Genomic DNA, 8,736 nt, shown 5'->3' with positions numbered 1-8,736 from the left:
ATGTCACTTATTGTTAATCATCACCACTGCCATCATCATCATAATAAAAGCCACATTTCCTGAGTGCCGTATGAAATGAGCCATCACATCAATAATACGAGGCACCCTGACTATCTTTCGTGTGGTCTGCTGAATGCACACTTCAGTTTGCTTCTATACCATATTACCTGTGTGTGGACCCTACCACAAAAGTGTACTGGGGGTAGGGGTAAAAGCAAACAAATAAACACAAACAAGCGTGAACTACTAACAGAGACATAACTACCACTATCACCCTAATTGTATCCATTTTAATACAAAATTGACCTACGCTACAAAAGGTTGCAGTCTGTAAGAGGTCAGACTGTGGTGGACAGGTCCCAGGGTCTCGAATCAGGAGACAGATATTCTCAGAAAGACTCTGACAATGCTGGTGTATAGCCAACGGCAATTCCTGGCTTTTGTTGGGGCTTCCCCAGTGGCTCAGCAGGTAAAGAATCCATCTGCAGTGCAGGAGCCACAGGAGACTTGGGTTCGATCCCTGGGTCAGGAAGACCCCCTGGAGGAGGAAATGGCAACCCATTCCAGTATTCTTGCCTGGAAGATCCCAGGGACAGAGGAGCCTGGCGGGCTACAGTCCATGGGGTCGCAAAGAGTCAGACATGACTGAAGCAACTGAGCATGCAGTTTTGCAATCTGTGAAATAAACGCATTCACTGAGTATTCCCTAAGACCTGCTCCACCGTCCTACGTTATATTTGCATTGACCCGCATGCAGCAGGCTTGGGAAGGGAGTGAAAGAGAAGAAAGAAAAGATGGTGTAGTTGACATTTTTATTGGCCTTTCCCGCACTCACTGCTGCGTCTTTGAGTGGAAGTTCCACGATGAGTAGGGTGAGCACTCCAGGGTTTCTGGCTCTTCTACACATCTGAGTGTGCCCTGTGGTCATCTGGCAGCAAGCCTGCAGGCGGGAAGTCTCACGTGTTCACACTCAGGAGCCGTCTGTGTCATAGATGACATCCAAGGACACCCAACATCTGTGACAAACAACTTTTGGGGATAAGTGTGCATGTAGGCTGTGGATTTTGCTTGCCACAATCATGGGGGGTGCCTACCTGTATTTGGGCTTCCCTGGTGCCTCAGATAGTAAAGAATCTGCCTACAATGCAGGAGAACTGAGCTCGATCCCTGGGTCAAGAATATCCCCTGGAGAAGCGAATGGCTGTCTGCTCCAGTATTTTGCCTGGTGAATCCCATGGACAAAGGAGTCTGGTGGGCTACCGGCTGCAGTCCACAGGGTTGCAAAGAGTCGGACATGCGTTGAGTGACGGACACTTTCACTTTCACCTGTATTTACTGTCTGAGAACATACTTGAGATGAGGCACCAGCAAGAAATGTCTTAGTCCCCACACGGAAGCGCCCCCTTGAGGAGTGCTGGCTTCTACTCCATCCAGTCTTGGCTAATTTGGAGTGGGTTTTCCTTCACTTGGCCCGATGGCCCTCGAGAGAGACATGTGGAAGACAGAGCTACACAGAAAGACCTAGGTGTTGCTTTCTGTAAAGATGTCCAACAGCAGCTTTCAGAAGAAGAGAGAAGGACAGCCAATAATTCAGACCAGCTGGGGCTCAGTTCCCATCCATTCTTCACATTTTTTGCAGAGTGTTGAAAGGAGCATAAAATCAGCCCAGCCCAGCTAGAACACTCTGTCATAAAGTAACAGAGACACATTCCAAAAGGAAGGAAAGGGGATTGCGGTGTGCTTTCCTACTCCCCGAAGGCACATATACCATAAACCCTTAAAGGTTTAAGGATCAAACCAGAGCCTGAACAACCTGCTTCCTAATGTCTGTCTAACACCTCTGTTGACAAATAACATGCAGGAAAGAGAGGAAGTTTGGTGGTAAAGAATCTGCCTGTCAATGCAGGAGGTGCAGAAGATGTGGGTTCAATGCCTGGATCAGGAAGATACCCTGGAGGAGGAAATGGCAACCCACTCCAGTATTCTTAACTCGGGAATCCCAAGGACAGAGGAGCCTGGCGGGCCACCGTGCATGAGGTTGCAGAGTTGGACACGACTGAGCACAGAACATGCACACACAAAGGAGGAAGTTTACAAAAGGCAGGAAGGAAGCAATGAAGGGAGGAAGGGAGAGAGGAACAAACGAAGGACTCTTTTCTATTCCTCCTCTCGCTCAAAATCCAGCCAGGAGCCAAAAACAAGAGAAAAGGAAACATTCCTTTTCTTGTCTTTCTTTAAAATACCCTGTGGAGCTTTTTTCTTTTCTTTTCTTTTTGATTTATTCAGATGAAATTCACACAGCATATTTCAAAGGGAGCTATTCAGGGGCATTCAGTACCTTCACAGTGTTTGTTGTACAGACACCATCTCATACCAAAACACTCCCATTACGGAGGTCTGTATCGTCAAAGCTGTGGTTTTTCCGGTAGTCATGTACGTACGGATGTGAGAGTTGGACCATGATGAAGGCTGAGTGCTGAAGAATTGATGCTTTCAAACTGTGGACTGGAGAAGACTCTTGAGAATCCCTCGGACAGCAAGGAAATTAAACCAGTCAATCTTAAAAGAAATCAACACTGAATATTCATCGGAAGGACTGATGCTAAAGCTCCAGTATGTTGGCCACCTGAAGTGAAGAGCCAACTCATTGGAAAAGACGCTGGTGCTGGGAGAGATTGAGGGCAGGAGGAGAAGGAGATGACAGAGGATGAGATGGTTGGATGGCATCCCTGACTCAATGGACATGAGTTTGAGCAAGCTCCGGGAGATGGTGAAGGACAGGGAAGCCCGGTGGGCTGCATTCCATGGTGTCCCAAAGAGTCAGACATGACTTAGTGACTAAACAACAATCACTCCAAAATAAAACCCTGTACACATTAATCAGTTTCTCCTCCATTCTCCCTTGCCTCCAAATGTGAGCAACCAACTCTGTGTGTTTTATTTCTTTTCTGGATATTACATTAAAAAATGGAATCATACAGTATGTGTCTTTTACTGTCTGGATTCTCTCGTTTAGTAAGTTTATGAGGTTCATCCATGTTGAAGCATGTGTCCATATTCCATTCCTTTTTATGGCTGAGTAATACTACAATTGTATGTGTATGAAGTTGCTCAGTCATGTCCGACTCTTTGCGATCCCATGGACTATAGCCTACCAGGCTCCCCTGCTCATGGGATTTTCCAGGCAAGAGTACTGGAGTGGGTTGCCATTTTCTTCTCCAATTACATTGCATAGATATACCGCATTCATTTACAGATGGATGTGTGGGTTGTTTCCACCTTTTGACTACTGGGAATAATGTTGCTATGAACATATGTGTCCATGAACTTGATTGGGTACCTGTTTTCAATTTTTTGGGGTGTAAGGTTGAAGTATTTTTTCCCTGTGGAGTTTTTCTCACCATGGGAAACTTTTGATGAGCCTGCCATCTGCACTCTGGAATGGAAAGCTATGTTGGTAGCACTTGTTTCAGACATGGGTGACCCCAGAGGAGAGGAGCAGAAGGATGAATCTGGAAACGGATAGGCAAGCCCAGAACTACCCACGTATCAATTCTTGCAGACAGCCACCTCGGTTGCATGCCTCCTGGACGAGCCCCACCCCTCCAAGGCCACTGTAACAACTGACTAAAGATTAGGGGCTCAAAACAACAGAGATGTGGTCCCTCCAGTTCTGGGGACCAGAAGTCCAACGTCAGGTATCGGCGGGGCTGGGCTCTCTCTGAGGAATCTAGGGGAGGGTCCTTTCTGCCTCTTCCAGCTCCCGGCGGCCTGCCAGCGGTCCTCAGCGGTCTTAGTTTGCAGACACGTCACGCACATCTGGGCCTCTGTCGTCACATGGCGTCTCCTGGGAGCCTGTGTCTCCCTGTGTCTAAATTTTCTTCTTCTTTTAGGAACAGTAGTTATTGGATTAGTACCCATCCCAACCCAGTACAGCCTCATCTTAATGTAAAGACATCTGTCAAGACCCTGTTGCTGAATCAGGTAAATCTCACAGGTAGGGGGGTGGGGTGGAGGTTAGAGCTTCACTATGGGTTGAATTGGTGGACACAATTCAACCCATAGGACATCCTCAAATCACACTCTGTAAACAGCTCCTCGATCATACAGCTGAGACATAAGAAATATGTAAAATTATACTTGGGATGTCAAATCTCTGCAGGCTGGTGTGAGGATAACAAAAGGTCCACCCCTACCACTGTGTCCACATAGTTCTCTGCTCCCCAGAGTCATGTGGTCCCAATGGACCTGCTACTCCAACACCTGCAGCCACCAGGACTTAGAGAAATGGCTTTTTGGACAGGTGGAGGGGATAAGAGCTGAAATCTACCTGCCACAGCGCTTTGACCAGACTGTGGTCCTGTCACAGGAGAAGCTCTTCTTGTCGAAGCCTAGATGGTCTTCATCTGTCCTAGATGCTCTGGACATTTCTTCTAAGTTTCCTGCCTCTAAGTGGACCCTCAGCCCCCTTCTCCTGCTCAGCCCTGTAGATTGGTCTCCCCTACCCATGTGTTCCATCTGGGTTTGCCTGGGGATCACTGGCAGGAAACTAGTGGAAATATTAAGTTAACCGTATTAAATCACCAGTATTGATTCATTCTGTACCTGCAAAGGCAGTTTCTAATTTCTGTTTGGATGATCGGGCTCCCAGTGATACATTGATTGAGCTCATCTGCAAAAAAAAAAAAAATCTGCCTGCTGGAGAGATTGGCCAACAAAAATACAAGTAACTTCGGAAGAGGCAAAACCATCCATTTTCAGTTGAGTGTGTGCTAATTTGTTTAGGATATTGTATGCTAATATCCTTTAATTCATTCTAGGATATATCAGCCTTGTTTAAACTCTGCTAGGAAAGGAAACAGAATCCATCAAGAGCAGTGTGTTAGCTCAGAAGTGAAAGGAGTATTAGTTTTATATATAAGAATTTCCAATAATGTTTAATTAACAAGAGCCAGTAATAAAAAGACAATAAAGGTGTTAGGCTTGAGAAAACCCAAATGATTTTAAGTACCAAGATGTAACCTCTAAATTCAATCATCCATCTTCAAAGACATCTCTTTGGAAGCCTGTGACCTTTTACAAGGGTTAACCTCTTTGACTTCAAGAACCTCTTTGCTGTGGCTTTTTAGAACCACCTTTTTTGTTCTTTTTTTTGGCTGTGCTCACAGCACGTAGGATCTTAATTTTCCAACCAGAGATCGAAGCCATGCCCCCCACACTGGACATGTGGAGTTTTAACCACTGAACCACCACCTTTTAATTAATTTTTTATATTAATAATTGCACTGGCCTTGACAACTCCCTTTATTCATCAAGTCGATCACTAACCAACTTCTGGTTGCTTCAAAAGACTGAGCTCATCTTTAGGTGGAATCAGTTGCTACCTCTTATTATTAATGGTATTATTCATAGAATCTGAACTGCTGCTGCTGCTGCTACTAAGTCGCTTCAGTCGTGTCTGACTCTGTGCGACCCCATAGACGGCAGCCCACCTGGCTCCTCCGTCCCTGGGATCCTCTAGGCAAGAACCCTGGAGTGGGTTGTCATTTCCTTCTCCAATGCATGCAAGTGAAAAGTGAAAGTGAAGTCGCTTAGTCGTGTCCGACTCTCAGCGACCCCATGGACTGTAGCCTACCAGGCTCCTCCATCCATGGGATTTTCCAGGCAAGAGTACTGGAGTGAACTAGGCCTACAAAAAGGTATTGAGACCTGCTGAAAGACTTCCTATGAGTAAGTATGTAAGCTTACAAGGTAGTTACCTCTAAAAGCTCTGTTTGTATTTAGAAGTTTAAGTTCTAATACGTTGATGTGTTTTTAAAGTGCCTGGATTATATAACCCCACACCTCTGTGATGAAGGAGGTCACAAGGGAATTTCCCTGCTATTCAAAGGAAAAGCAAAACTTATTTAGGCAAAGAAGCAAGAGAGTGGGTATAATTCAGCTCCAACCCAGTTTCTGAGGAACCAAGACCCACTTGTCCTGAGGGGACTCTGCAAGTTCCTAGCTGGTGCCCGAGTAGCTTTCCAGTGACTCACGGAGCCTGAAACTCACACTGTCACTGTTCTGGGTTGTCGTGGTACCCAGAGGTCCGGCTGAAAGATACAGATGTAAAATGATGACGTGACTTGGGAACACTTTGAAACCCATGGGATCTGGGTATTATCTCTGTTAGGTGAACCATGGGGAGGAGAGAGCAGGAGCCTATTTAGAGGGGCTTGGGGCAGGGGGGCAGGGGATAAATTAGAAGTTTGGGATGGACATATAGTGGAGATCAAACCAGTCAATCCCTAAAGGAAATCACCCCTGAATATTCATTGGAAAGACTGATGCTGAAGCTGAAGCTCCAGTAGTTCGGCCATATGTAAAAGAGATAACCAACAAGAACCCACTGTATAGCTCAGGGGAATGTACTCAATATTTTATAATAACCTATAAGGGGAAAGAATCTGAAATATATATATATATATATATATATATATACAAACATATATATATATACATACACATATATATACATACATACATACATACATACATATATACACACACACATATATTTATATGTATAACTGAATCACTTTGGTGTACACCTGAAATGAATACAACATTGTAAATCCACTATACTTCAATAAATATTCTTTAATTTAATTAAAAAAGATAAAGGGATGCTAGGAAGGATTGTTTCAGGCAAGGAGGGAGCATTTCGGACTTAGGCATTGGCTGTTGGGCAGTTCAGAGGCAGAAAAGGACTTGGGGTCCAAGGCTGAGTCATGGGGATGAAAGGGGTGTAGGGTTGAGGACACCTTGGGGGCCATTTCAGTTGTGTGGGGCTCAGGCCGAGGAGCAAGGTCACGGTGAGTGTCATAGGATAGAGGAATTGCGGGAATCAGACCTTCCACGACTGTGGGAGAAACTGAGGAAACAGATGTCCAGAAGGACGGGGAGAGGCTCAGTGCTGGATGACCCCCAGCCCATCACTTTCAGCCCATCAACTTGAAAGTCAACCATTTCAAGCTGCTAATGTGAGAACGCAAAGGTAGATCTGAGGAGAAGGCGGCTATCACCTCTGAGGGTCTGCAGCCTGAGAAAGCCCCAAGTCAGGATTCAGGGCAGAGAAGGGAGAAGATGACCGAAACCACCCCAGACTCTGTCTACCCAACCCCACGTCCAGATGCTCCAAAGACCTCAGAGAGTAAGGCCCACTGCTTCACTGCTTTTCAAATGTCACACACATTTTTTTTCCTGGTTCACTCTCTCAGATCCACTTAGTTTCATTCAACTTGGAGATTCTGGTGAAATATCGTATAGAAACACAGCATCACTGGGAGGATAGGAGCATGGGAAGGTCAGATTATTGATCAGAAGTAGTCACTCTCCACCCTTCTCCTAGAGGGTGGATTATATTTCCTATCCCTCAGCTTTAAGTTTATTCGTGTGCCTTTCATCAATGGAACCAGGAGATGCTGCTGCTGCTAAGTCGTTTCAGTTGTGTCCGACTCTGTGTGACTCCATAGAAGGCAGCCCACCAGGCTCCTCCATCCACAGGATTCTCTAGGCCAGAATACTGGAGTGGGTTGCCATTTCCTTCTCCAGGAACCAGGAGAAATGAGCACAATGGGAGCCTCAGCCTTAAGAGATTTTATGTATTTCAACTCACCCTCCTTTATTTCTGCCACCTTCAGGAGACTAGACTGCTAGGCTGGACTTTTGGCAGAGGGGGAGGATGAGAGACACGTGGAGCAGAACTGAACTGCCCCCAGATGGACCAGACACAGGTCAGCTCATCACAGGATGACTCCCAGCCATGTGACTGAGCTCCGTGGCTCAGTCGTGTCCAACTTTTTGTGGCCCCAGTGACTGCAACCTCCCCAAGCTCCTCTGTCCATGGAATTTTTCAGGCAAGACTACTGGAGCAGGTTGCAATTTCCTGCCAAAGATGCTTCTGGAAATCTTTCAGACTCGGGGATCGAACATCTCTTACATCTCCTGCATTGGCAGGTGGGTTCTTTATCTCTAGCACCACCTGTGAGTAAATCTGAACAAAATGATCAAACCTGCCTGGCCAAGCTCAGTCTAGATTAACTGTCCCCCGGCTGACTCCAAGATGAATGAGTTAAGTAAATGCTTACTGTTGAAGGCTATGGAGATGTTGTGGTTATGTCTTACAGCATCACTGGCCACACGGAACCAGAATTAAAATTGGTACCAGGATTGGAGTGCTGTTCTAATGAAACACAAGGTATGTTGAATCGGTTTGGGAGATGAATGGCAGGATGTTGAGAAACTTAAAGGAGCTGAGAAAATGGTGACGAGACAGTTATAGCGGCTGAAATTGTGATAATACAGATGGTCAATACAGAAATCAGACCGATTATATTCTTTGCAGCCAAAGATGGAGAAGCTCTATACAGTCAGCAAAAACAAGACTGGGAGCTGACTGTGGCTCAGATCATGAACTCCTTATTGCCAAATTCAGACTTAAATTGAAGGAACTAGGGAAAACCACTAGACCATTCAGGTATGACCTAAATCAAATCCCTTATGACTATACAGTGGAAGTGAGAAATAGATTTAAGGGACTATATCTGATAGACAAAGTGCCTGATGAACTATGGATGGAAGTTCGTGACGTTGTACAGGAGGCAGTGATCAAGACTATTCCCTAAGAAAAAGAAATGCAAAAAGGCAAAATGGTTGTCTGAGGAGGCCTTACAAATAGCTGAGAAAAGAAAAGAT

The sequence above is a fragment of the Cervus elaphus genome, chromosome 19 (assembly GCF_910594005.1).
Source record: "Cervus elaphus chromosome 19, mCerEla1.1, whole genome shotgun sequence".
Taxonomy (NCBI): domain Eukaryota; kingdom Metazoa; phylum Chordata; class Mammalia; order Artiodactyla; family Cervidae; genus Cervus; species Cervus elaphus.
The sequence above is the reverse complement of the archived record's forward strand: the minus strand, read 5'-3'. Positions refer to the sequence as shown.